This window comes from Lissotriton vulgaris, chromosome 8, assembly GCF_964263255.1.
Source record: "Lissotriton vulgaris chromosome 8, aLisVul1.2, whole genome shotgun sequence".
Lineage (NCBI taxonomy): Eukaryota > Metazoa > Chordata > Amphibia > Caudata > Salamandridae > Lissotriton > Lissotriton vulgaris.
In genome coordinates, this window is record NC_141696.1 from 712,578,592 (window position 1) to 712,606,590 (window position 27,999).

At 44.5% G+C, this 27,999-nt stretch overlaps 1 protein-coding gene across 1 annotated transcript in view; it reads right to left on the reverse strand.

Moving 5' to 3' along the window:
- LOC147697913 (F-box only protein 36-like) overlaps positions 1-27,999 on the reverse strand; it is a 260,391-nt gene that overhangs the window by 117,340 nt on the left and 115,052 nt on the right. The gene's annotated exons all lie outside the window — the stretch shown is intronic.

The following is a 27,999-nucleotide window of genomic DNA, read 5'->3' on the forward strand; positions in this document are numbered from 1 at the left end:
ATTCCCTGAGCTTATGGTTCATGAATTCCCGCAGCACAGCTGGACAGTCATTATGGGTTGTAATATCTCTGATTATGTCCTGCATGATGTCCTTCTTTTGATTTTCCTATCATTCCTCAGCAGCAAAAATGAGGCTGTTGTGGGACTAAAGGAAGCGGTCAACCTGAGGACTTCATTAGGAATGAAGAATGTTTTATATCACTTCTGCTACATCTCGCATTTGGTGAATTGATGTACATGGATGCATTGTTGTTCCAGGAAGGACAGAGGCCATCAGCATTTAGTACTATAAAGGTGATACACAACTTTATAATTATAGCAGCAAAGAACAGCATTTCCATGCTGCTCTTGGAATCTGCAGTTTTGCCTGTGATTCAGAGATTATCAGGGGCCGCATTGCAGATGTGCCCTAGGGGAGCAATTGTCATTTGTACCTGCTTCACACGCCCCTGGGGCACTTTAGTATTACAGGAGAGGCCGCGGAGCTTGTGCATCCCCTTCTGTAATAAACACCCCCCAGGATTGCCCTGAAAAAACTGCTGGGTGGAGTATATGATGGAGGAATAGCCTTGACAGACATCCGTAAATATTATTGGGCGTCCAGCCACAATCAATGAATGGGAACATGCGGCAGAGACTGAACCAGCATGGGGATGGGCAGATATAAAAAATTGAGACAGGGGTAATCCGCAGCACTTTACAGAAGGTCCCCCTTGGGCGATGTGCCTTCCCATACCAAAACTGTAGTCTCGATATGGTGGGAGGCCATGGCAAACTTGGACTTAATGGGGAAACTTACTGCAGAAACACCACTGTGCTGAGATACCCCTCCTGGGGTGATTTGTGTGTGACATACATTGAATTAACATAACATTACACTGTGGGACAGCTATATGCTGTCAGCCTTGGGAAACCTCATCGGTTTAACCTAATGGCACTTGATCAGCATTTCTAAACTTTGCTATTGAAAGACAGCGGGGTGTATCTAGCAGACTTACCTAAAAGGCTCGCCTAAATATATGGGGTGAAGAATCGGCCATGAAATATGAAGAAATATGGATTGTACTAGGTCTGATTGGAGCAAAACAAAACATTGCTCGCAAATTGGGGGTGGAGAGATTGGCAAATCTTGAAGAATGGAGTAAGGACATGGCCTGGTGCATGCTGGCTGAAAAGACAATACATGAAGGCAAAGGCTGCCCTAAGAAATGGTAAAGAATGTGGAAGGCATACAGGTACTACTGTTTTGGGACTCTAAGTGTGCACACATCTCTTCATCCGCGAACAATCCCATGACAGTATAATTTTGTTGCGTGTGTTTTATAAAATGGCAACAAAAACATGTTATTATTCTTATTGTTTGATATGTGCAGGGAACTCCAATAATCCCATTGGAATCGGATGAACTCATGGCGCCCGATTCACAGAACTAATCTGAGACAAAATTCTAAACTTACTACTTTTGGTATACACAGAAGTCACTGACTACTTTTGGTATTCACAGAATGCACTTAATACTTTTGGTTAAACTCACTACTTTTGGGTAAACTTACTACTTTTGGTATTCACAGAAGGCATTTAGTAGAAGTAAAGTTAGGACTCCTAACTTTACTACTACTAAATGCCTTCTGTGAATACCAAATGTAGTAAGTTTAACCAAAAATAGTACCAAACTTACTACTTTTGGTTAATGTACTACTTTTGGTATTCACAGAAGGCATTTAGTAGTAGTAAAGTTAGAACTCCTAACTTTACTACTGCTAAATGCCTTCTGTGAATACCAAAAGTAGTAAGTTTAACCAGAAGTAGTAAGAGCATTCTGTGAATACCAAAAGTCAAATTCAAATTCAAATTCAAATAATCTTTATTTCGATCATTAGAGATCATAAAAGATGTACATATAAATGTCAGCATAAAAACGTTAAAAATGGGTTCAGTATTCAAAAGTTCATGATTACAGTCTAATTAAAATGAATACATTTTGGATTAAGAACTAATAGTTCATGCAGCTATAGAGTCCCTTCTGATTCTTGCGCGTAATCTCCACATTGCCGTCTAAAATTTCGCCATAACAAACACAGTTGGAGCTGTTAAGTCTGTTTTAAGCACTCTATAGGCTGGGGCATAAGTTTGAAAGCCCAAGTTCCTTAGATAGGGGACCAGCCAATAGCTCCTGATTCTACTGTAGGCTCTGCAAAACAGGACCACATGCAGATCACTTTCCAGCTTATAGTTGCATGCTGGGCAGTTACCCAAATCCAAGTTACCGTCCCAAGATTTGGTAAAGGACCTCAAGGGAAGAGAGCCGTATCTCCATTGCAGAAAGATCTTTCTTACATACACTGGCGTCATAGCGTCTAAGACGTACTCAGGACTGTAGGAGACTTTTGCCTTGAAAAATGTATCGGTTAGAGAACCTTCCCGGGTTGAACTCAGAGATCTCTGGAACATAAAGCTGTAAAACAGTTTGGAAAGTTCTTTCCTCGGGAGCCTTGCGGACATTGCTTCCGGGTTACACCATAGCTCTGGGACTCCGAGGATCGTACACATGTTCCTGATGTACTTCAGCCATGGGATTTTAGCCACGTGAATTGACCTAAGAAGCTCCTGCAATTCGCTTCTATAGTGGGCCAGATCCTGGCTGCTCCACACACGTCTTCAGTAGGTCAAAGGTTTAAGGCCCAGTTCCTCTGTGATTGGACGTAATGCCAAGTCCATTCTTAAAGGGAGAAGCGGAGTGCTCGGTGGAAGAGCCGCCAATTGTCTAATAAAATTGTTCTCTGCGACCTGTATAGTCTATAACGGTGTATGTCCCCATAACTCAGCCCCGTAAGTAATGCCTCCCCGAGCTTGGGCTTTGTAGATGTATATGGCGGGGGCCAGTGGGCGAAGAGGAGATTTTTTGGCGATTCTTGTGATAGCACCAGCCCTCTGAATTAGTTTTGTGGTTGCCTTTGTTTTATGTGGCAACCAAGTTAGATTCTGATTGAGGGTTATGCCGAGATACTCGATTACATAGACTCTTTCTAAGGATGTGGATCCCAAGCGGGGATTTGGGCAGCTTTTGGGTTTGTGATTGAGAATCATGAATTTGGTCTTGGAGGGGTTTATTTCTAATCCCCTTTCATTGCAGAACTCCAAGAACCCATTCAATACTCTCTGTAGCCCCATTGGTGTTTTTGACAACAGCAGGGTGTCGTCCGCGAACATAATCGCTGGCACCCTGCTGCTGTTCAATTGCGGCGCATCAATGTTAGGGATCCTGCGCAGATGCTCTATCACCCCGTTAGTGAATAGACAGAATAGGGTCGGCGCCAACACACAACCCTGCCTTACCCCTCTTTGAACAGGGAACCTATCCGTCAGCCTACCGCCCTTTCCATATCTTACTCGGGCGTAGTTGTCTGTGTGTAGCCTGATTAAAATCTGTAGAATATCTCCAGGGACACCCAGATCAGCCAGTACCGCCCACAATTTGGCCCTAGGGACCAAATCGAAGGCGGCACGGAGGTCCACAAAAACCGCATACAGTTACCCACCTTCTAGATGTACCGTCTTCCAGTACAGGATGTTCAGTCTAAGTATTTGATCAACTGTTGAGACTCCCTTCCTAAATCCCGCCTGGAGAGGGCTTAAAATGTCAGTCTCCTCCATCCAGCTTTGCAGCCTATTCAGGATTAATCTGCCAAACAACTTCTGGGATACATCAATGAGGCTGATTGGGCGATAGTTGGCGGGGAGCAAGGGCGACCCTTTTTTAAATATCGGGACCACCTCCGCTCCCAGCCAAGTATCCGGTATTTTCATTCCCCCCAGCACTGCATTGAATAAAACCATCAAGTAGGGTGCCCAAATCCCAGGTTCCTGCCTGAAGAGGTCACCCGGCACCCCATCCAAGCCCGGCGCCTTTCCAGAGGAAAGCCCCGCTATTGCCGCCCTGATCTCTTTTATGGTGAAGGGAACTAAAGTGTGTGTGGCAAGGGTAATAGGTGTTGTTGTTTCCAACTCCTCGTTTTCAGGGGAATATAGCTGCTGGAAGTGATCTTGCCAGACGTTTGCTCAATGTTGGGTTCAATTGCCGAGGGAAGATCCCCGCTTCCATGGTTGATTATTCTCCAGAATCTACGGGAGTCCCTTTTGGCTAGGGTCTCCGATAGATTCCCCCAATGCTGTACATCCCACTCTATTTTAGCGTTAGCTATAAGTGATTTGTAAGCACTCCTTTTAGAGAGGATCTCCTCCCTGGAGCCTCCTTCTTTTATGGTAGATAGGAGGTCTCGTTTTGCCAATCGACAGGTGCTATTGTACCAAGTGTTTTTGGTTGGTCCCTGAGTTCTTGGTCGCCTTGTGCTAAAAAGATCAACTTCAAGCTTCTTAATTAGGTGTTCGTGTACTTGTGCTAAATCCTCACTAGTATCTTTTAGGGAGTCTAGATTCCATAGGTTAAGGGCCTCCTCGAGGATAGGGATAATTCCATCATAGAGAGAGGCTAGCTTCTCTACACTAGAGGCAAGCTTTTCCCATCTTATCCGCCTCCTGTTTTTGTCCAAGAGGTGTCCCCCTTTCAATTCCTGCTCGCTTGACACCATCACCCACGGAGAAGGGATGGCGTACTCTAATTCCAAGGCATTGTGGTCACTGTCGTGCCTAGGTATTATTTTAAAATCCACTACCCTTTTCCATGCCTGCAATTGTACCAGGAAGTAATCTAATCTGGATTCCCTCCCTACTTTGTTGAATGTACATTTGCACGGGATGTCAGACCTGGTGCGGCCGTTACAAGCTCTCAAACCGCAGGTGAGATTTAGTGTGTTTATTTGGACGGCCAACGGTGTCCATGCTCTAGGAGGGGGTGCTTCTGTCTGAGGAACCTGCCAACTTGAATCCTCCTCTAGGGAGGGTCCATCAAGTAGTCCAGGTAATGGTTCGAAATGTGAATTGAAGTCCCCCCCTATTAGGTAAGACATATCCCCAGGGATGGTTTCTAGAAGGCGCGACAGTGCCTCTATGGTTTTGGAAGTGGACGCTATTTGGACTGGCCTGGAATAGATATTTATGACTAGTAGTTTAAAAGAACCCGGCCATTCGAGTAGGACTGCCAGTATATCTTCCGAGTCTACTGTATATCTTGAGGCTAGACATCCTAAGTCGGAAGCCACCCAGGTTGCCAAGCCTCCAGATGGTCGGCCTCTCCCACCCCAGGTAGCTGGGATTGAGAATATCTGGAAGCCCCTAAAGGAAGTCTCGTCCCTTGTCCAAGTGTCTTGAAGGAGACAAACGCTTTTTGGATGTATTAGCTCGGCCCATGAGTCCAAGTCTATTTTATTGGCCAGGCCTGCCACATTCCAAGAAAGCAATTTTAAAGTTTGTGGGGCAGTCTGCATACCAGATTGGTTAGCCGTTTGACTTGTGTGGTCTAACCGCAATGCACTGTCTATATGCCCTTCATCCATGGGTAGGCCTTCCAGGATAATTTCCCTTTTTTTTAACTCATGGGGTAGGTCTAAATTCCCAGTAGTGGATTTCTCCTCCCTAAAGTTAGGGGAGTCATAGTTGCCTTGTTCACACCCTAGTGGTTGCTCATATGCCCCTTCTGCAGAGACCAGCTGTCAGTCCACCATTTAAAGGCAGTCATAACGATTAGACAGTGGTAGAAATGGTGGCTGGTAGAATCTTGGGGGCCATGGCACCTCTCTGTCAAATCCGTCCCTTCCCATTCCTCTTCTCTGTACAGTTTCCCATCCCTGGCAGTTGTTATATATGGTCGGATGGTCAGGGGGTATTCGCATTTGATTAAAGGGGAGTCTCCTCCTTCCCTTGTTACCCTCCCAGTTTCCCTGTGAGTTCTGATGGTATCCTCTTCTCTGGTCATTGATTGTGTGGTCGCTTGCTGGGTAAAAAAACAAGAGAGGGACTGGGTGAATGGTACTCCCTTCATCCTCCAGAAAAGAACTACAGATAAATGAGACGGTTCCTGGTTCTTTAAAACTCACCAGTATACAGTCACCACTGATTGTTTTAGGTCTCTTGCCTACCCACGAGATTCTTCTTACCATGCGAATGTCGCTGGTCATACCTCTGGGAAGAGGTCTATGTATTGAGAGCCAGCTGATAACTTTATTTTTTAATGACTCCCCTGTCTCATTTGAATCCGATTTTAATTCGGGTACCCCAACTAGAATGACAGTATATGGGGCTACCTCAGGTGGGAGATTGACAGTGACTGCTCTTGGTGGTTTTACCGCTGGGTTATTCAGGTCTGGTGCGTTTTGGGTGATAGTCGAGGGAGGATTGAGGGGGCTTTTGTGTTGTGGATTGAGCTGCGTGTTATCATTAGATAAAGATGATTGTTGTTGTGGGGTGGGAAGTGTTTTTTTGGGGGCGCCTACAGAAGTCGCTAGCATTGATGATTTAGCTTTTGGGTTTGATGGTTGGTTGCTATGTAATTTGGTATTTTTAACACCCGATGAAGTTGTTGTTGCTGCCTCGCTAATTTTTACAGGTTTGGGGGGATCCGAATTCCTTTTATGTTTTGGATCAATGTTGGAAAATGTGGGGCGGGGGGCCCCCGGTTTCCAACAGTCCATAAACTGTAAGGCAGTTTTCTCTATTTTAATTAGTCTCGCCTCCATTTTCATCAGGCGTGCCTCTAGGGGGCTTAAGATTGACTTAAGGAGATGACCTATGTCTGCTAGTGTTATGTCCTCTTCAACTGACTCAGAATTGTGTTCAGTGGTGGGAGGTGGCAGATCAGTGAGGGTGTCATTAGGCGGTTCCTGGGAGGGGTCAATCGATATCACAGGTGAGATTCTGTCCTGGATAGTATGGTCTGTACTAGATGTGTTGTGTGTTGACCCTACCTTTTGCCTCGCTTTTTTTGCCTTCCTTTCCTTATTGCTCTGTTTCCCCATTTTCCTCTTTTGTATGGCGCCCTCCCTTAGGCCCCGGTCTGCACTCGATGACCCTAATAGATTTGGGGTGTCAGTTGTTGAGGGGAGTTCTTCCCTCAGTGAGATAGGGCTTTGGATGGTTAGATCTGTTTCCTCCCCCGTATTTGTTGTATTTGGTGGTTGAGTAATTTGCGTCAATGGCAGTGAAAGAAGACTCATATCCTCTAGATCGCTTAATGTTCCCTCAGAGAGGTCTATACTAGTGGTACGCTCTACCCCACCACAAGCACAGAGCTTTGAGCTATCTCTGACCCGCCTATCCTCAGGAGTTTTTGCCATCGCTATAACGCCCATCGATGACCTCCTGACCCACTCTATTTCCTGCGAAATTCGTCTTTCTAAAAGAGTGATATCATCTATCAAGAGGGAACCTGCCTTCAGAAAATAGTTATCGATTTTACCTTGATTAGGGGCAGTTGTTATGGGGCCATTAGCTGCCAGGCTGGCTTTGCTCCTCGTCTCCATTTTGCTCATAATGCAGTATGGCTCAAGGACGCCTAGAGAGAGGGCAATGATTTAGCAGAATCAAAAGGTGAGTGTTGGAGAAATTCCTGATGTAGGTGGAGTGGCCCAGTCCAGTCTCTAACGTTCTCGAACGGCTTCAAACGGCCCGCTCTTTGCCCGCGCTTCCGTCCGCGCGCGTCCCGCGTACGCGTCTGGAGGCTGGGCTAAGTAGGAGGAGGAGGGGGCGGGAAGAGGCACCAGGTGCGTGCGATGACCTGGCGCAAGCACCTCTGGGCCTCGCAGTCCCGCTCCCGCTGGCCGCTTCGACTCCCTCAGCTGCAGCACAAACCCTGGGATGGAGCACACGGGCTCGAACAGAGTTCCGTCTTCAGGGCAAAGCTAATCGGGGTAAGGGGAGCACAAGGGCTCAATATTCAATACTCAAAGGGTTCCGTCTTCAGGGCAGATGACTGGCAAGATAATTCCCTCTGCTTTTATCAGGACACAGACACGACTGCGAGCGGCTCCCGCGAAGCGGGGGCCGCGAGTCGTTAAGAGCCTTCAGGGAGGAGGGGGCGGGAAGAGGCACCAGGTGCGCGCGATGACCTGGCGCAAGCACTTCTGGGCCTCGCAGTCCCGCTCCCGCTGGCCGCTTCGACTCCCTCAGCTGCAGCACAAACCCTGGGATGGAGCACACGGGCTCGAACAGAGTTCCGTCTTCAGGGCAAAGTTAATCCGGGTAAGGGGAGCACACGGGCTCAATATTCAATATTCAAAGGGTTCCGTCTTCAGGGCAGATGACTGGCAAGATAATTCCCTCTGCTTTTATCAGGACACAGACACGACTGCGAGCGGCTCCCGCGAAGCGGGGGCCGCGAGTCGTTAAGAGCCTTCAGGGAGGAGGGGGCGGGAAGAGGCACCAGGTGCGCGCGATGACCTGGCGCAAGCACCTCTGGGCCTCGCAGTCCCGCTCCCGCTGGCCGCTTCGACTCCCTCAGCTGCAGCACAAACCCTGGGATGGAGCACACGGGCTCGAACAGAGTTCCGTCTTCAGGGCAGAGTTAATCCGGGTAAGGGGAGCACACGGGCTCAATATTCAATACTCAAAGGGTTCCGTCTTCAGGGCAGATGACTGGCAAGATAATTCCCTCCGCTTTTATCAGGACACAGACACGCCTGCGAGCGGCACACCGAAGCTAGAAAGGATGAAAAACCTCTTCCTAATTACCACAATGACAGCCTTCAGACAATCTAAAATGTTAAAACAAAACATTGTCACAATCAGACTCACCAACCAAGAATTATAAAATGGAGCATACATGTGCCAAAATAAGTGGTGCCTATTCTTTGTGTACACATTATATCAATACACAAAATCATCATAGGACACAGAAACAAAAACATTAAAATATGTGCTCCTTTTACCTGCATGAATTCAGTATTGCATTGTGTAGTATTTACAGAATTTACAGTGTCCAACTTGCAATTTAAATTTTTCCGAAAATTAGTGTTATACTCTAACAAAGAATGAACCCATACAACTACGACATTAACCAGAAGTAGAAGAGCATATATATTATGGTGGTTAAAATGTTATTGTATATCTTTTATGGTTTTTTAAACCGAAATAAAGATGATTGATAGATTGAGAGCATATCAGTTGTGGATTTTGTTTTCCTGTTCAGGACAGTACATTAAGGGAATGATTGTGAATTTAAAATCGTGTATTTGCTGGAGTTCTATGAACTGGATGAAACAGGGTTCACAGGATTTACGTATAGCCCCCTTAACATGAACCCCTATCTTTGTGAGCCTACCCCCAACCTTCAAGAAGCCTACAACAACATTATTGACAAACAAATGGCCACAACCTCTTGTTACTATGCAAGGGTGTTCACAAATAGAAAATATGTCCGTCACTTAGCCTCTCTTGCTGATAACTGCTGTGAACATTCTGTGCCACACACAGGAATTACTACATTCCTGCTTTGCTGTTTTTGCCAACTCAAATGTTACTTAACTGATTAATTATATTATAAGACTGATCTTCCTTGAAGAGGAAGGATTTGTTCCAGTTGTGAGATACAGCCCGAGGAAGGGTGATGAGAGGTTTTAAAAGCTTGCCATCAAAAATATATTGATGTTTAGATTTTAAATGTCTAAATAAGCTTGCAGAAGTCAATGAACTCATTGATGACAACACGTTATTGTGCACCATAGACGTGGTGGCACTCTACACGTCCATAGCGCATACAGAAGGCTTGGAAGTCATAGAATGGAGACTTCTACAGTCTGATTTTGACCAACAATTAGGAGTTTTTTTATTAGAGCTCTTACATTTTGCTCTGTATCACAGTTATTTCACCTGGAAATCACAGTTCTTTCTCCAAAGAACAGGTACATCAATTGGATTTTCTGGAGCGCCTGCATACGCAAATACCTTCATGGCATATTTCGAGCAACTTCACATTTTATCACAAACAGAATGGACAGATAACCTAGTGTTGTTCTTACGTTTTATAGACGACATTCTCATAATTTGGAAGGGCACCAAAAGTCAATTGGAAAGCAGGATTAAAGAACTTAATGAACGCAACCCGAGGATTCAATTCACCCACAATATCCAAAATGAAAGGATACAATTTCTGGACATAGAAATTTGTAAAACACAACAAGGCATTTCAACGAAAGTGTTCCGCAAACCGACGGATGTCAATAATGCGCTACACTACACGAGCGCTCACCCAAAAAATCTCAAGGATCACCTACCCACTTCACAGCTGATTAGAATTAAAAGAATCACATCCGACTCGAATGAGTGTAAGACCTTGATGGAAGAACAAGTCACACGATACAGCGAAAGGGGTTATCCCGCAAGCATACTGGAAGCTTCAGTACAAAAGGTCTCGAGGATGGATAGAACACAACTATTGAAGAAAACAGAAAAATCAGCCAATGAAAGAATAGTATTCGTAATGAAACATTCTACGCAATCGCAAAGAATTAAACAGATCATCAAGAAACGCTGGGAAATGATCGCCAATGAACCAGATTTTGCTAACATCTTCAAGAATTTTCCCATCATGGCACATACTCGTTCCAAAAACCTCAGAGAAATACTAAAGCATCCACGGAGCAATCAAACAATCACCTACAGAGGCATGTGGAGATGTCATAATTGTGGCCAATGCAACAATGCTGTGGTCAGCAAGGTTTTTTCCCACCCTCAAACTGGTAAAGACATACAGCTTAAACACAGCGCTGACTGTAATACCGCAGGGGTGATTTATGCTATTCTTTGTCCGTGTGGATTTACTTATGTTGGCAGAACATCACGGAAAATCAAGACTCGCATAATGGAACATAAGAGTACTATACGCAATAGATCCACCACATCTAGTTTAGCTACACATTGGTCTCAAGCACCCCATACCATTCCACAACTGAGATTCACTGTATTGGAAGTGGTAGAGAAACACATGGGTAAGGATCACCACACAGCGCTATCCCAGAGGGAAACCTTTTGGATAAAAAAATTGGGTACATTGACCCCGGGTGGGCTTAACGATCAGTATGAAATGGCATGTTTTCTATAGATGGACAGCGGGTAGTGGAATGTGGGCAAGCTGGACAGGAGAACTCTCACAGGGGGATCTGGCACAAAGTCCTACTTCAACGTGTTTCTGTCATTTAGACTGCAACATATTGCATACATTTTGACAAGTTGAGAAGAGTGAGGAACTGAATAATGATATCTGTTGAACTGCACTGTCTAATGACCTGCATGTGGCGCAGTACAGAGGAAGGGACACTTCCTGGGTCTATACCAGAGAGAAAGAACTTGATCCAGACTATGGCTAAAGAGCTCCGACAAACCTTAGATGGTTGGTGGTGTCAGTCAACGGCCTAAGAAATAACTCAAAGGAGCAATAGGAATACATTACCTCCACCCAAGGTCATCTCTATATCATTTGGCACTGCCACAAGAACAGCATTGGTGCAGTAGGTCAGGCAATAACCACATTCAGTGTGCCAAAAATAAAGGATATTTAAACAAACAAAATAGCTGTTGACTTCAAATGGGATTGAATGAAAACAGTCGGGTGACAAAGAAATCCTAACTGATCTCCATTTTAATGTAGAAGAAAGATGACAACTCTCCGCGCAGTACGCTTCAAGGTGAAAATTACAGATTTACCACTTATGGGGTCACTAATTTCCTTAGCAATCTTGAAAGCAGCTATAGTGACATTGGATGCAATACAAATTTGCTCACATTAATAGGAGCTAGGAGGACGACCATTGTCTTTCAACTAAGATGAAAGTTTGACAGATTATGCCATAGTACAGGCTGTTTCACACCATTTAGGCAGCCACTCTTCATGGCAGCTAGGTCTGAGAGAACCTATGAGGCGTAGGATGGGATTTCCTAAATGTTGTATATTTCAAAGGAATACAATTATATGTGGTTTCAGAACTCCATTCTATAGTCAACAGGAGTAGCTGATGGATCATGCACAAGCGAGATCATTGTGTTGTTATGTTTGATAGAGAAAGACGAAGCAGATAGCGGCAATCAAGGTCTGAAATAGTTGGCCATAGAAGGTGTACAGAGACTGGCAGGAGATGTATAAGTCAATGAAAAGGGTATGACATAATGACCAGTCTAGTGATGGGAGAACATATCCTGCACAGTGTTGAGGTAAAGGAGAGAAAATCAAATCAAAGGTGTGAGCTGCATTTTATGCAGAATTCATTGTCCAACTCTTGAAGGTTGTGAAGAGATAAAGAATCAAGCAAGTACTGTACTTCAGTGTGATCAGGAGGATCTGCAATGGCACAGAAATCTCCCCAAATAACCATGTTTTGGTTTGAAGCAGCGAAAAGAGCAGCACAGCATAACTGCCAAAGCGTCTCTAATGTTGTGAGTAGTGCCAGGCTGCAGACAAAGTAGAAGTAACACGTTGGTGCCATGGAGGAAGAGCTGGAGATTGGTAGCTCGGATTTCAGGCACTGTGAAGGCAGAGGGTTCCAGGTAAGAGACCTTGAAGGTATCCCACACTAAAAAAGCTATACTGCTCACGGTGCCCGTTCAGTATTCCACAGGAAAGAATTTGTGGCAAAGGATGGCAAGGGTACGGTCTTGGTGAAAGATGTTCTAAGATGTATCTTCAAAGTGGGTAGTAAAACAAGATGGTGGTCTAAAATTCGGTTGTGGATGAGAATGTTGTGTTTTGAGACAGACATGACATCTAGTACCAACGCTTTAAAAGTGGAGACAATCGTGGCAGTAGTAGGCCTGTCTGCAAGCAGGGCCTACTATGGGATATTTGGAGAAATTAAATGCACAGCATTGCAGGGTATGATAAGCAAGTTAGGGGAATGATAGTAGAAAGGGAAATTCTGAGACAGACATTTGTTAGCCCACTAAGCAATTTGCAAGGTTGAGACAAAGAAAAACACTGCTAGACGACCAACTGGCAATGCACACTGAGATTCAGACTCAACAGGGACATTGTCAATGACCTCTTGAAACTCTTCAACAAAAGCTACGTCACTCAGGAATATCATGCATCAAAGGGATACAGGGTCACCCCATTAGCTTTAATGGTCAATCAGCAACACAACAACAAAGTCCCCGTGTGCACTACAATATTAAACCATGTATTTATTCCCCACATTCTTCTGAGACACAATCAACATTTCATAAATTAGGGCGGCAGGACCAGTCACCTGTGGACTCAAATGCCATGGAGCATGTCATGCCATCTTCCCACATAAACAGCAGGCAAAACAGAGTCAACTATAACAACTGTAGCTTACTTCGAAACACGAGCCATTGATTGAACACATATAACCACCAAGGCACCCCACAGATGCCCCTTTGTCTCCTTCAACTGCAAAGCATATACCCCTGTCAACATCGAGTTGGTATGTGATACTAATGAACATTTCAATGAATAAGTAGAAGGCTTCCACAGTTCATACATGATGCAGCAATTCCTGATGTTAGTTGAGTCTCAGCAAGGATGCAATGATCAATGTGAGGCAACTGTGTGCTAGGTGTGTCACCTGCACAGCCTATAACCACACAGGGCCAGTGTTTGATACCCCAACCACTCATGACTGTCTTCTATCCTCCACAGGTGGCATCAGATACCCATGGCCACATGACGAATGGCACTCTACCTCAACTTGGTGGAGATAGACCAGAGAAGGTTCAAGAATCCACACATATAGACACAATGCACCACCAAGTGCAACATTGGGTTCCTAAATAAAGGGGTTGTGTGCCTGGCACAGGATATATGTTGGAGTCAAGCCGACCCATAGTGACAGAGGGCCAACTGCAGGTCTGCATTATGCTCTCCACATGCCCATTATAGGCAATTTATCATTCTAGATGACCAGAGACAACACTGCCATGATAAACACAGTGACACTGACCGATCAGGCTACCTCAAAAGACCACCCTCCTGGAACATTGACCAAGCATCAGCATCTGCCTGGTGTAAATGGCTGATACACACATATACATACTGTATACACATGTAGGGATTATAGAAGCACCAAACAGCTTTTAAAGTGAGGGCAGCTGCAAACTTTAACCCCTTCCCTGGTCATGACGGAACCAGGCCGTCATGAGCCACGGGTGGCGTATGCTCATGATGGTGTGTTTCCCTCATGCTGCGGCCGCTCCTCCCACGCGGCACTGATTCCCCGCCTGCGTGGGCGAATTAGTGAGTGAGTGGAGTCGTGACGGAACCACGCCATCATAAGCACAGCCCGCTCATGGCTCATGATGGCGTGGTTCCGTCACAAGCATGGTGGCGCCACGCTCCCCCCCTCCCCCCCAACGTCGCAGCGGAATTACCGCCGGGGTCAATGGGTTAAAGGACATTTCCAACCATTAGGTACGTTCACTATAGTAATTTGCAGGGGGTGGGGGTTGTGCTCGAAGCTAATAATGCCCACAATATAGGGCAGGGGGTCCACACAGAGAAAGAAGTACTGAAAATCCATATTGCATGTAAGAAATGGGGGAAACTTGGTAGTCGTGAGAGGCGTATTCCTCTGTCTATGTGTGGTGCAGATTACATAGAAAGCGGAATTAACAAGGAGAAATAAAGGTATTTCTACTCGTTGCGCCTCTCCTGGGAAGGCAAATCTTTTTGGTGCATTCCCAGGTTTACCAGTTCTGGTAAATCTGGGAAAGTGTCAAAAATCATGGGAGTTGCGTGGGAACACCCACGTAACACCCACGGAACGTCTTCGCAGGGCATTCACGGAGCCACTCAGGGCCATGCAAAGTGTCCTTGCCTGACTTCATTAATCACTTGTAAGGTTTGCGTCACGCATGTACCAGATAGTGTGCTGTAGATGCGACGCAAGCCGGATCATAAATAGGCCCCTACAAATATAAAAGCTACTTTGCAAATGGCAATGGGGTTTTTCCCCCAAAAGATTTCTGATGCAATTTAACCGGAATGTATGTTTTTAAATTCAAATTTTAGCAGTAACATTTATAAAACATGTTAATATTTAAATATTGGTAAACATGGAATATTTAGGATTCACCTGCAATAAATGTTTACACAATTTACTAGTAATTAGTGCGTTTTTAGTTTGCATTCGTCAAAACGTGGTAGTATTTAACTGATGTTTGTCTGTTCTCTATTCCCAAATTAAACAGCCTAGCCACAGGTTTATGAGGAATTACACTTCCAAGCTGAAGCAGCTTTATCCAGTATTTCTACACTTTTCAAGGTATGGGTTTCGCATTAATTATCAAACTTTACTTTGTAGCCTTTCATAATACCCCAAAATATGCTGACTTGCCAAGCATGCATCAGGTAGCACTCTAATTTCACCATGCCTTTCTGAACTAAGTTTGAATAATCCCCCAGCCAGCAAATTCTATTCATTTATCATATTGCAATTTTAAAAAATTGTCTTATGAACGCAGTTTATAAACTTCCTACAAACCAAATGGTAAATTACTTCATTCCTGTTTTGTGCATTTTTCAATAGTCCATGTTGCTAGTTTCTATAAATCTGCTAATATGCACACTTTGCAAATTTCATAATGCTCCCATTAGCCGGCTACTGTAACATTATTTCGCTAGCTTTTGCTTGGCTCACTAGCAGCCTGATTCATGAACGGGCCGTTTTGCGAGGCTCAAATAGCGAATCATAAGGAATCGCTATTTGAGACTCTCAAAACGGTATTCATGTAGGAATCGCAATATTAATTGCGATTCCCACTGATTCCTTATTTGCGATTAGCTAATTGCTAATCGCAAATAAGGAATAACTCCCCATGCATTCCTATGGGCCAAAAGGCCCATAGGAATGCATGGGGAGTCATTCCTCATTTGCGATTAGCAATTAGCTAATCGCAAATGAGATTGCGAGTACAAGGGTGCCAGGGGTGTCCAAAGGACACCCTGTAGCACCCCTGCAATGGAAATTAACACAGGTGTTGCTCACACACATGTCCAAAGGACATGTGTGTGTGTAACATACAACTCAGAAAAATGCATTTAAATGCATTTTTCTGAGTTTTCGCAATTTACCACGAGGTTTCACCTCGCGGTAAATTGCGGGCCGAAATTGCGATTTCGCAATTGGAAAATGGATGATGAATTACATTTAAGGAATCTCAAATTGAGATTCCTTAAATGTAATTCCTCGCAAATATGCGAATTAGCAAATAGCGATTTTTGCATTTGGGATGTTGAATCCCAAATGCAAAAATCGCACTCGCAAAGGGCCAGATTCTCAGAATCTGGCCCTTTGCGAGCCGATTTAGGCTTCATGAATTAGGCTGTAAATGCTTTAACGGGACTCCCCTCAAATGTTAAATTGATGGGTAACAATAAAAAGATAGAACAGATTTTGTAATACACGTTAAAGGTTACATACAAGCAGTCTGTAGCAGCAGTATTATTATACCATCACATGTTCTCAATTTGTCTCAAAGTCCTGTATGAGATCTGACATACTAAAGTACACAAAAAAGTGATGGAAGGAAGACTTGAATTAATCTCAGCCACTAGTAATCACTCAGGCCGCATCTCACTCCATAGAATGGAATTTGGCACCAGGGGATAGGGTTCCAGGGACTTATAAAGGCTCTAGGCAGCAAGAGGGCACTTGGACCTTTTCCCATTCTTAAAGAAACGAGGCCCTGGGAGATTGGGGCCTAGGGGCTATTAAGGCTCGGGGAGGGGGGCTGCAAACTCCCTTCCTTAATAAATGGAATATGGACCCAGGGGGTGTGTGTCACTGAGTCCTCTTAAGGCTGGGGTAGGGGTGGCACATGCTGATTGCCGAGAGGTGGTCAGAGGCCGCACCCTTTTTCTCCACCACAGGAGTTCTTGTTGGCCCCTAAGGACCCTCAGAAAGGGGGTGGGGCCTCTGGCAAGTTGCTGACTTTAAAATAAATAAATAATTATTTGCTTTTTAGGAAGGGGGGGCGTGGCACCACTTTACCTGGACTATTTTGGGCCAAGGGGACCCCGTCCCCCGGGGCCGGCCCATTTAAAGAAAAATGTATTTATTAAAAACAAAGGAAGGGGGCCCACGCACCCACCTCCCAGGACAATTGCAGCTCCGGGATCCAATTTCCCAGGGCCTGCCCCTTTTTAAATGATATTTTCTATTTATATTATTTGATTGAAAGGCAGGGGTCCAGGAGTCCCCCCCGGCCAATTTCAGCCCCAGGGACCCCATCCGCCAGGGCCTGGCCTCTAGGCTGGGTGACCTTGGTTCCACCCAGGGCACCCATGGGGACCACGGGGGGACCCTAAAGGCCCTTGCAGCCCCTGTTACGTAAGCCCCAGGGAGGTGGTGGTCCCTGGGCTGGGGCCTGCAATTAACTCCTTCATTATTGTATTTGAGCCTCGCGGAGGTGGCGTCCCCGGGGCTGCATGGGAGGGTCATAGCCCCCCCATGCATTATTATATATTTGAGCCCCGGGGAGATGACGGTCCCCAGGGCTGCGGGGGAAGCCTTAGGACCTCCCCCACATTGTTTAAAAAAAAAAAGAATTAATGTATGTGCCCCTGGGAAGTGGGGGTCCCTGGGGCTGTGGGGGAGCCACACAGCTCCCCCACATATATTTAAGTTACTGCCCCATGGATGTGGTGGTTCCCAGGGCTGCAGGGGAGGTCACAGGGCCTCCCCAACATTATTTTTATATTACATTTCTGCCCCGTAAGGTAGCAGTCCCCGGGCAGCGTGGAATCTGCGAGTCACCCCCGCATATATTCATGTTACTGACCCGTAGAGGTATGGTCCCTGGAGCTTTGATAAGCCTTAGGAGGGGGGGGGCTTGCGCCCCCTCATATAATTATTATACGCCCCGGGACCTGGCTCACCCAGGGGTTATTTAAAAGTAAGCACTTTTTTAAAAAATGCGGCAAATTCGTGAATATCGCAATTCTGCAGCAATTTTGTTTTTTTAAATGCTTTTATGCCATGGCGGGATCCCGGGGGACCTCAAGACCATGGCTTGGGGGCTCAAGGTATTTCTACCCAGCCCCCTTTTCTTTATTTTCACTTTTTGGGGTGGACTCCTTGAATCTGAGTCCCAAGATGGCTGCCAACACTTCCTGGTTGAAGAGTGGGCAGCCAATCAGAGCGTTGCATTTCCCTGCACACGCTTGTAATTTTTCGCAAAGGCTTTACTAGCAGAGATATCACTATAATTTTCAACCTACATTTCTCAACAACTACTGAATGGATTTACACCAAATAAACAAAAGGCACTTCCTTGAACCAACATCTACCTCACTGCCAAATTTGGTGTAAGCCTGTTCAGCGGTTCGTGCATTAGGTGTGGCCAAAGGTTCCTATGACAATGAACATTACAAATGCACCCTTACTTCGTGCCCCAATTTCTCAGTCTCCACTGCACAGGTCACCCCCAAATTGACATGACACACCAAACCTACCTTGACACATTTTGGGAAAAATTTCATGAATGTTGGTCAAAGGACGCCAAAGTTATAGCCAAGTCAAAAAATGTTTTTCCTATGGAAACATAATACTAACTACAACTACCTACTATTGGCTGGAATGGACTGGAATATATATATTACTCAGCAGTGGTCACCATTGGATAGTTATAGTGTTATTGTTAGGGTCAAATTTCAAGGTGAAAATAGTTTTTTTAGTTTGACAAATATTTAGGAAACTTTCCAACAAAAAAGTCTCAGCCACCTCAGCTTCTTCCTGGAAAGTTTTGGAGTGAGTCGGCAAGTGGAGGCTGTGAAAGGAAGGTCCTAAAATGTGTTTTCCCCATGCAATTTTCAATCGGAAAATTGAAAATCTATACGGCAAAATGGCTGAAGGAATTACATCAAATTTGGCAAAAAGTAGATCTTGATGCAGAGAGCATGATTTTTGTGACATGATGTAAATCTCTGCAGTCGTTTTTGAGACATTAAGGTTTATAATTTGGTACAGCATACATTTTGACCCCACCTTTATACGTTAGAAATTCATAACCTAAACATGCACTTGGCACATCTTTACTGTGTGACTTAACAGCATTAATATGAAATGTTACACTTGATATCATTATTGAAGTACATTCACTGTAGATTTAGAGAATTTATACTTAACATCGTGTTCCTTAATCATAATAAATGAGATTTTCTTTGAAGACTTAATGAATAAACCATCCTAACATGTTTAGAATGCGAGTACTCTAGAAATGATAATGGATTTATTCAATGTGTGCACTAATGTTACACGTATACATCATATAAAATGAAGTTCCTAGTACTACTTACACATGATGATTATAAAAGATTTGCCATATATCACATGCAATATGAATCTAAAGTTATATTCGTTTGAGTTTAAAAGTACACACACATTTTAAATATGCACCACTGATATAATAGTTTAACTTGCCCTTACTAGGCCTTTCTTTTCCTATTCTTCACATAATAATATTTCCCAATTCTGCTGACACGACTGTCCCTTGCAGATATTCACATGTATTGTTAGTTTGAGAATCAATAAAACACTGTATTAGCTATAGAGAGCGCGAGAAGAAGACCTTGACGAAAGAACACGGAGAGCCAGAATGTAACTGAAGAGTCCTATTCAGCAATGTTACCACATGTGTTTTGTGGAGTTAGAGAGATGTTGTTCCCATGTTCAGTGTGGGATTTGTGGCTGATGTTTCAGTTTACAATGTGAGAATAGAAAAGGACACTAGAACCCCTTATGATGTGAACAGAGGGGTGTTCCCTGAATGATTTTAGTGTGAATACCTGGAGTCTACACTTTCTGATGCTGGAGCACTTTTTGTTGGACTTTGAGAGTTTCAGACCTCTATGTATATTCCTCTTTGTTTTATGCTGAGTGTAGCTTAGGCTAATACTCAAATTCCCCTGAACAAAGAAGACTCTTGACCGCGCTTCTGCAATGCTGACACCTTCCCATACTTCCTTTACTTACTTTATTTTTCCACTTCCCATATTTCCTTCGATTTTTCTATTTGTCTGCAGTTTCCTGAATTTTGAGATTTCTTAGACTAATGAACCATCTTCTTAGTTTGGACTTTAACTTAGACAAATCTAGATTTACTTACGTAGAGGAGAAAAGGCAGAAAACTCTTCTCTGATTATCAGATATTGATGTTAATCTTTTGTACTGCTGTGACTGAACTTCTTATTTGCTTAATAATGGTATGCCTAAACTTGGTTAGAAGGTTAGGCTTCTGAGTTGTTGTTCTATATCTTTAAAGTATGATACTGAGATTTGTGTACCTTAACTTAATAGCTAATTAGTACTAAACCGTCTTAACATTAGATATTGATTCCTGGTGGGTTACACTGTTAATTGAAATTGATGTAATGTTAACTCTCCTCTCCTCACCTTTCAGTTGGATAGAAAGGTCTAACAGATGACGAATGGTAAGAAGGTAGGCCCAAAACGCTGCCTCAACTGTATGACTATATAGAGACACGGAGCATCCTCTACTCCAACAGATCTAAAGATAAGACTGAATTGGCTACCACAACGTCAAAAAATACCAAATTTAGCAAAAAGCATGAACTTTACTTAGAAAGAATGCTTTTTTGTGATTGGTGTAAATCCATTAAACCATTTGTGAGAAATGTTGGTTTAAACAGGAGCCCAGCGTGGTAATGAAGAGATTCTAAAATAGGTATAGCTATATAGTTGGTCCCACAGGGATTTTCCTTCCATAGACCCTTTTGGGACCAGTACTGGAGATTGGTTAGACATAAGTAGGAAGAAAATGCTGTGCCAGTCATTGCTTGGCTCAGGGACTCATCAGTCAGTAGTGATATCCTGGCACTCATGCCCTTTGAGGGGGGGAGATAGGACCCACAGATATATTTCTTCCCAGGTACGGAGAGAAAGTAAAAGGGCTACTGTACACATGGATCCAGTGTAGCCCTCATGTGAGGTACCGCTGTACACCCAAGGGACGTGGGGAAGCATGCATGCTAACTCAGTTCCATGATGGGGGTTATGCTTGGTCAGCAGTAACCCTGAAGTACAGAAAAAATAAATTAAAAAAAAATAAATGTGAGTTTAGGGTAAAAAGGAAAGTTGGGCTTCTGCGGAGCTTAGCTGAATGCCAGGTCTACTGTCAACCTCCACTGCACATGGCCATAGGCAGCACACAGTGGGGGGTTGGCTTCCCCACAATGCACAGTTGTAGGACATGCGCAGCAACATGTTGGCCACCCACTGTGGGGTTAGGCGCAGGGCCTGTGTAGAGGCTTTGGCCATTCCACCCACACCCTGCAGCGCACAGCTGCAGGGAGTTGGGCGCAGGGCCGGGTCAGTGTCAGGACTGTGGACAACCCCCCTGCTGGTTATAGCTGATGTCTGAAGTGCAGCATAAGAGCTGGATGAATATGATAAAAAAAACAGGAAAAAAAACAAAGGTGAAGTGACATTACAGGTAGGTATGTTAATAAGATGTTACTATAGCTAACTAACATCATTTTAATCATTGGTGTTTTAGTTAATGGATGTGTGTGTCTGTGTGTGTGTGTGTGTGTGAATATATATGTATAAATCATGTGCCCATTTATCCAAGCAAAGTGGATGTTTATTGGGAATCATTGCGATATATATATAAATATATATATATATATATTCACAGAAAAAACCATAGGTTATAGTGGATATATAGTTAGGAATTTGCATTTAGAAAACCTTGAAAATTCAATGAAAAAACCATTGGTTTTAGGCCATATATAGTTAGGAATTTGCATTTACAAAACCTTATTTTACTCGCATAAAACCATTGAAATTCCATATATAGTTAGAAGCGCTAACTATATATCGCGCACCCGCAATCCACTGCTGATGATGTCACATATTACATCATTCATGACATGGTCAGTGACATCACTGATGACATCACTGATGACATCTGAAATGACATCACTGATGACATCACTGATCACAACATCCAGTGATTGTATGTGTCTGTAAAGTTTAAATATGTTTCACATATTGAAGAATGAGTGGATGTATAACTGTCTGGATGAAGAATTTAGTAGGTGCATGACTGACTGTATGAGTGAGTGATTAAATGTGTCTCACTGAGTGCATGGGTTAGTGACTAAACTGTCTTAATTTGTGCATCAGTATGTTTGTTGTTGTGTAAGCTGCTGCATGTGTTGATCAGTAGCTATAAGAGTGGCCATATGGGTTATTGATTGGTTGCCCAAGTATTTCAATGGGAGGCTGAGTGTGTGTGTGGGTGGCTGGGAGGTGCGTGACTCTGTGCATAGATGTGTAAGCAGTTGATTCACTAGGAGTATGAGTTCAAGAGTGCATGTGGAAACAGCTATATGGGCGGTTGACTATGCATGGGTGTGTTGGTGAGTGAATGGATTTCTCATTGCTACATGTGCAAGTAAGTACGTATGTAAAACACAATACATGTGAGAGTTGAGATATATAAATAACTGAACATAAGAGCCAGTGAATGTGTGAGTGGCTGTATCGATCACTGTGAGCTTGTATCAGGGATTATATAAGAGAATAAATATGTGTTATTATATGTTTGAATAAGTAAGATGTGTATAACTTTATAGTTGAGGAAATGGAGGTGTGATTGATTCTTTGCATGACTGACTAGGTGTGTGAGTAACTCCATGGATGAGTGACAGTCTGTGAGTGTCTGTTTATACTGAGTGTATGTAAGGTTATATTAGAGTCTGAAGAGGTTCATTGTATTATCACATAAGTGATGTGATCAGTGATGACAAATGAGATGTCATCAGTGATGTCATTTGAGTTGTCATCAGTGATGTCATCAGTGATGTCATTTGAGATGTCATCAGTGATGTCATTTGAGTTGTCATCAGTGATGTCATTTCAGATGTCATCAGTGATGTCATCAGTGATGTCACTGACCATGTCATGAATGATGTAATATGTGACATCATCAGCAGTGGATTGCGGGTGCGCGATATATAGTTAGCGCTTCTAACTATATATGGAATTTCAATGGTTTTATGCGAGTAAAATAAGGTTTTGTAAATGCAAATTCCTAACTATATATGGCCTAAAACCAATGGTTTTTTCATTGAATTTTCAAGGTTTTCTAAATGCAAATTCCTAACTATATATCCACTATAACCTATGGTTTTTTCTGTGAATTTCATTGTTTTTTTGATAGCAAATATGAAAAGCTTTAAAATGTCAAGTACGTGATAGATAAAAACATTTTCGTATTTATGCACGCTGATGTGCTTTGAACGCTGCACCCCCCCCCCTCCCCTCTTTTGTCTTAGTAGTACTCTCTCTTTGCAGATACTGAAGGGTAGTTAACGCAGGCCTTTACCCCCGTTGTAATCCGTCGTGCCTCCTTGTCTCTCCATTTGATTGATTGTTGTCCAAGCATTTACTGTTTTAGAATTGGTTCTCTTTGGATCATTCTCTATTTACAAACAAGCACAAAGTCGCAATACTCTGTTTAGTCTTTGCAGATAGTGAAAAATCGTGTAAAAAAATAAAAGTAATCGAGCAAAATCAGTAGGCCACTAATTGGATCTCTTTTTGACCTCGCTAAAATAGAAATATTAGGAACAACCCTTCATGAGAAATACGAAAATAGTGAGATGAACTGAGCTCCACACCATAAGGGCTGCAAGACAGCTCGGCTCCATCACCCATCCCGCACAAAATAACGACAAACCCTATGCAAATATTAAAAATATAGACAACACACCAGCAAAGAAACAGGGTAAAACATTTTATTAAAAAACTATTTACATAACGTTGGTTTATAAGATGATGTCAGTAGTGGACCGATGTGTGAATAGATCGAAAACAGCACAAGGCTCCAAGATCCGGATGACAAGCTCCTGGATGTTGGGTGCCATAGTTTAGAGTTCTGAATTTCAGCCTTTTTCAATGCCTGTGCTTTGTTGAATCAAAATGGCGGCTTGACACAAAGCTGACTCAAGCGTTGCTACTGATGCTATGCAGACCAAAACTGGTTTTCAGTTTGTACATTTTTCTAGATTTTTCAATCCAAGTTTCGTTGACTTTGTAGAACGATGGCTTCAGATTTTCAACATACGGTGTGGTGGCGCTGACTGGGAGGGGGCGCTTCGCTCCTGCCCTCTCCCCAAGTAAGATTTTCATACGTGAAAGTACGTTAATGGTTTTGGTCCCTGAGATGCTTCGATGTCACTGCCATTCTCAAATAGCATAAGTTCTGGATGTTGGGTGCCATAGTTCAGAGTTCTGAGCAGCGCTTGTAACACTGTCTGAAGCTTATTTCCACCTACTGCAGCTTCACTATTCTCAAAGTAAGTGAGTGTCGTTTGTGGACCTGACTGCATTTGAAAACAATGTGATATGTTACCTTCCTAAACAGGTTGACGGAGGCCCCTGAGGGGCGGTGTGATGGCCATGGACTCGGAGAAGACGCTTGGCTCCGACACCCTCCCCAAGTCTTATAGCACTGGTGTAGCCTGAGATCGCCCCCGACATAGGCGGCCGGCTCCCGGGGTCCGGCGGAACTTTTTGCCTTTTGATGACTCTTCAATTCTGGACCTTGTCCCACAATCCGTTTGACCTGAAGACAAGCTGTAGTGGGGCGCCCCTTTATCGTTTTAGTTGCCATTCCGCCCGCTTTAGCTACACTGTGCCTCTTCCGCCATTCAGCTGTTTACCGGCCGCTCTTGCGACTACAGCGTCTCGCTCACCATGTAGTTGAGATGCGCCCGCTCTTGCGGTGCAGCGATAGGCGGCTGCCACAGGACTCTCAAAATGGCGGCCGGCTCTTCGGTTTTGGGCCTGGTCCACTAAAATGACCCTGGGACACCTTGGAACTCGGACGCTTGTCTGCTAGGGCTTGGGTCCCATTCTCGAAAAGCGTCCCCTCAGCCGTGAAGATTATACAAAAGTCTTGGGGGCCTCCGACTCCCGCAGGCTTCTGGTGGGGAGCGGCTGCCATGATTGCTCGTGGAATGGCCACGACGGAGCTACGAGATGGTAGTGGTCTCATGCTGACGCCAGCTTTAGTCTGAAACATCCAGAAACACTGTAGACTACCAATTCGATCAGTTCCGGTAGCGCCCCAACATGACCCGGAAGAGAAGAACTTGCCCTCCCCTCTTTGACTGATGGTTCTTGTTGCCTGTCCCCTCTGTTGTCATTTAACAGAACTTTTTGGACTGCTGAAAGGGGTTGTGTTCCGAACGCTGGTTGGTGGAGACATTTAGACTATATTCTTGACCTACGTTGTCGCGTAATGCGTTTTATGACACGCCGCGTTAGCGCACCCGGAAGTGATCCGAGGTGCGGCGCGCAGCGCGTAACGTAAGCATAACAGGTCATGTGACTTGTTAATAAAACTTTTCATTGGTTCATTTTACTTTTGTTAATTTAATGATGAAAAGCTTGGTCATATGACCTAAAAATTATGCTTTTTATTATTTTCGAACAATATTTTTTTTTCAAACATATGTTATAATATTCCAGGCTAATGTACTTTCCCGGAAAATTTACAACTGTCTTGCAAGTAAAATATATTCCTTTTTCGAGAAAAAGGGCGTTTCTTCCTTCCATGACGGAGCCGTTGAGTAAAAGAGATTCGGCCTGCTGTCTTAGTCGCCGATACGCCTGATTATCAGATTCTTATCGATCACTTTATGTTGCAGACATGAAAAACACAACTGCCCTTGACCATTTATCTTTACTGCCTTCCTACATATTATACCTTTTATCCGTCATGTAATTGGACTGCTTTATTTCACTTGCCTTTTACTGATTCGAAAACAGTCACTAAAAGTAAAAACTTTACAAATGTAAATACTACTACCGTGTTTTGTTTTAAAAACCTTTATTGTGAAAATGTCAGTATACAAATACGGGCCTATAACCACGTGGGCCGGCCACGGAGCAAACTGAAATCGTATATGATGAGGAGACATTTACACTGTAGAAGAACGTAACGAGCGGGCCATTAGGTGACAAGAACAAAGGTGTCTAACAGTTGCGGAATCGGTGGACGTACATTTTGTAATTAAAATACGACAGGGCCACTTACAATAACATTTTCTAGATATACATTTGCGGGCAAGGAGTTACTAGTCCCATTTATACCGGCGCCATTTTGGGCGAGGCCGGGCAGGTCCAAGATATAGTCAAAATGTCTCCACCAACCATCGGCCAGACCAGAACCCCTTTCGGCCCTTTATGCTACAAGATGGTGTCTTCCATTCAGAAAATATTGGTGGCAGCATTTTGAAAGGAAACAGAAACAGCCGTTCTCCTAGTGAGTTTCACATTGTTACATTTAGGAAGAATGTTGAAGAGTAGTATGTGGAAAATCTGAAGCCATTTTTCTACAAACTCTCAATCAGACTTGAATGGAAAAAAAAAACCTGAAGAATGTACAAACTGAAAACCAATTTTTGTCTGTATAGCACCAACAGTAACGCTTGAGTCAGCTTTGTGTCAAGCCGCCATTTTCATTCAATCAATAGCGTCCCCCTGCACACATTCAGGGACCTGGTCGTGTCTTCAGATGAAACGCATTGTAGGAAAAGAAGCAGAAAGGAAAAGGAAAAAAGTTCCGCCGGACCTAGTGAAGCTGCAGCAGGTGCAAATAAGCTTCAGACAGTCTTACAAGCACTGCTCAGAACTCTCAACTGAGGCACTCAACATCCAGGACTTGCCATTCGGATCTTGGTGCCTTGTGCTGGTTCCGACCTATTCACACATCGGTCCACTACTGACATCACCTCATAAGCCAACGGGGCACCCCACGCCGACTTTCGGCGCAGCATTGTAGGATGGCCACACCAGTGCGGCAACTTGCTGGACACAACATCGGGGCCATCCAGATCTCGGCGCGTTCGACTCACTGTACCGCAACAGTGACCGCAACTCAGCTGGACACGCCGTCTTTCGGCGCAGCATTGTAGGATGGCCACACCAGTGCGGCAATTTGCTGGACACCACCTCGGTGCCATCCGGATCTCGGCGCGTTCGAGTCACTGTACCGCAACAGTGACCGCAATTCAGCTGGACACGCCGTCTTTCGGCGCAGCATTGTAGGATGGCCACACCAGTGCGGCAATTTGCTGGACACCACCTCGGTGCCATCCGGATCTCGGCGCTTTCGAGTCACTGTACCGCAACAGTGACCGCAATTCAGCTGGACACGCCGTCTTTCGGCGCAGCATTGTAGGATGGCCACACCAGTGCGGCAATTTGCTGGACACCACCTCGGTGCCATCCGGATCTCGGCGCGTTCGAGTCACTGTACCGCAACAGTGACCGCAACTCAGCTGGACACGCCGTCTTTCGGCGCAGCATTGTAGGATGGCCACACCAGTGCGGCAATTTGCTGGACATCACCTCGGTACCATCCGGATCTCGGCCCGTTGTGCTGCCTTCGGCCTATTCGCACATCGGTCCGCTACTGACGCCGCCTCACGTGCCAACGGATTTTCTACGCTTTTTGTAGCCCTATGCCGCATAACAGGTCATGTGACTTGTTTATAAAACTTTTCATTGGTTCATTTTACTTTTGGTTTCCTAAAGATGGAAGGCTTGGTCATATGACCTAAAAATAACACTTTTCATTGGTTTAGAACATTTTTTTTTTCCCAAACGATGAAAGCCCCACCTTGTTTCTGGATCATTCAGACTGAAGCTGGCGTCAGCATGAGAGCACCACCATCTCGTGGCTCCGTCGTGGTCATTCCGCGAGCAATCATGGCAGCCGCTCCCCACCGGAAGCCTGCGGGAGTCGGGGGCCCCCAAGACTTTTATACAATCTTCACGGCTGAGGGGACGCTTTTCGAGAATGGAGCCCAAGCCCTAGCAGGCAAGCGTCCGAGTTCCAAAGTGTCCCAGGGCCATTTCAGTGGACCAGGCCCAAAACCGAGGAGCTGTCCGCCATTTTAAGAGCCATGTGGCAGCCTCCTATCGCTGCACTGCAAGAGTGGGAGCAACTCAACAACATGGTGAGCGAGACGCTGTGGCCGCAAGAGCGAGCGCAACTCAGCTAAATGGCCGCCACCTGGGGAGGCCCGTTCACGCCGGCTCCCCCACGCCCCCCCCCCCCCGG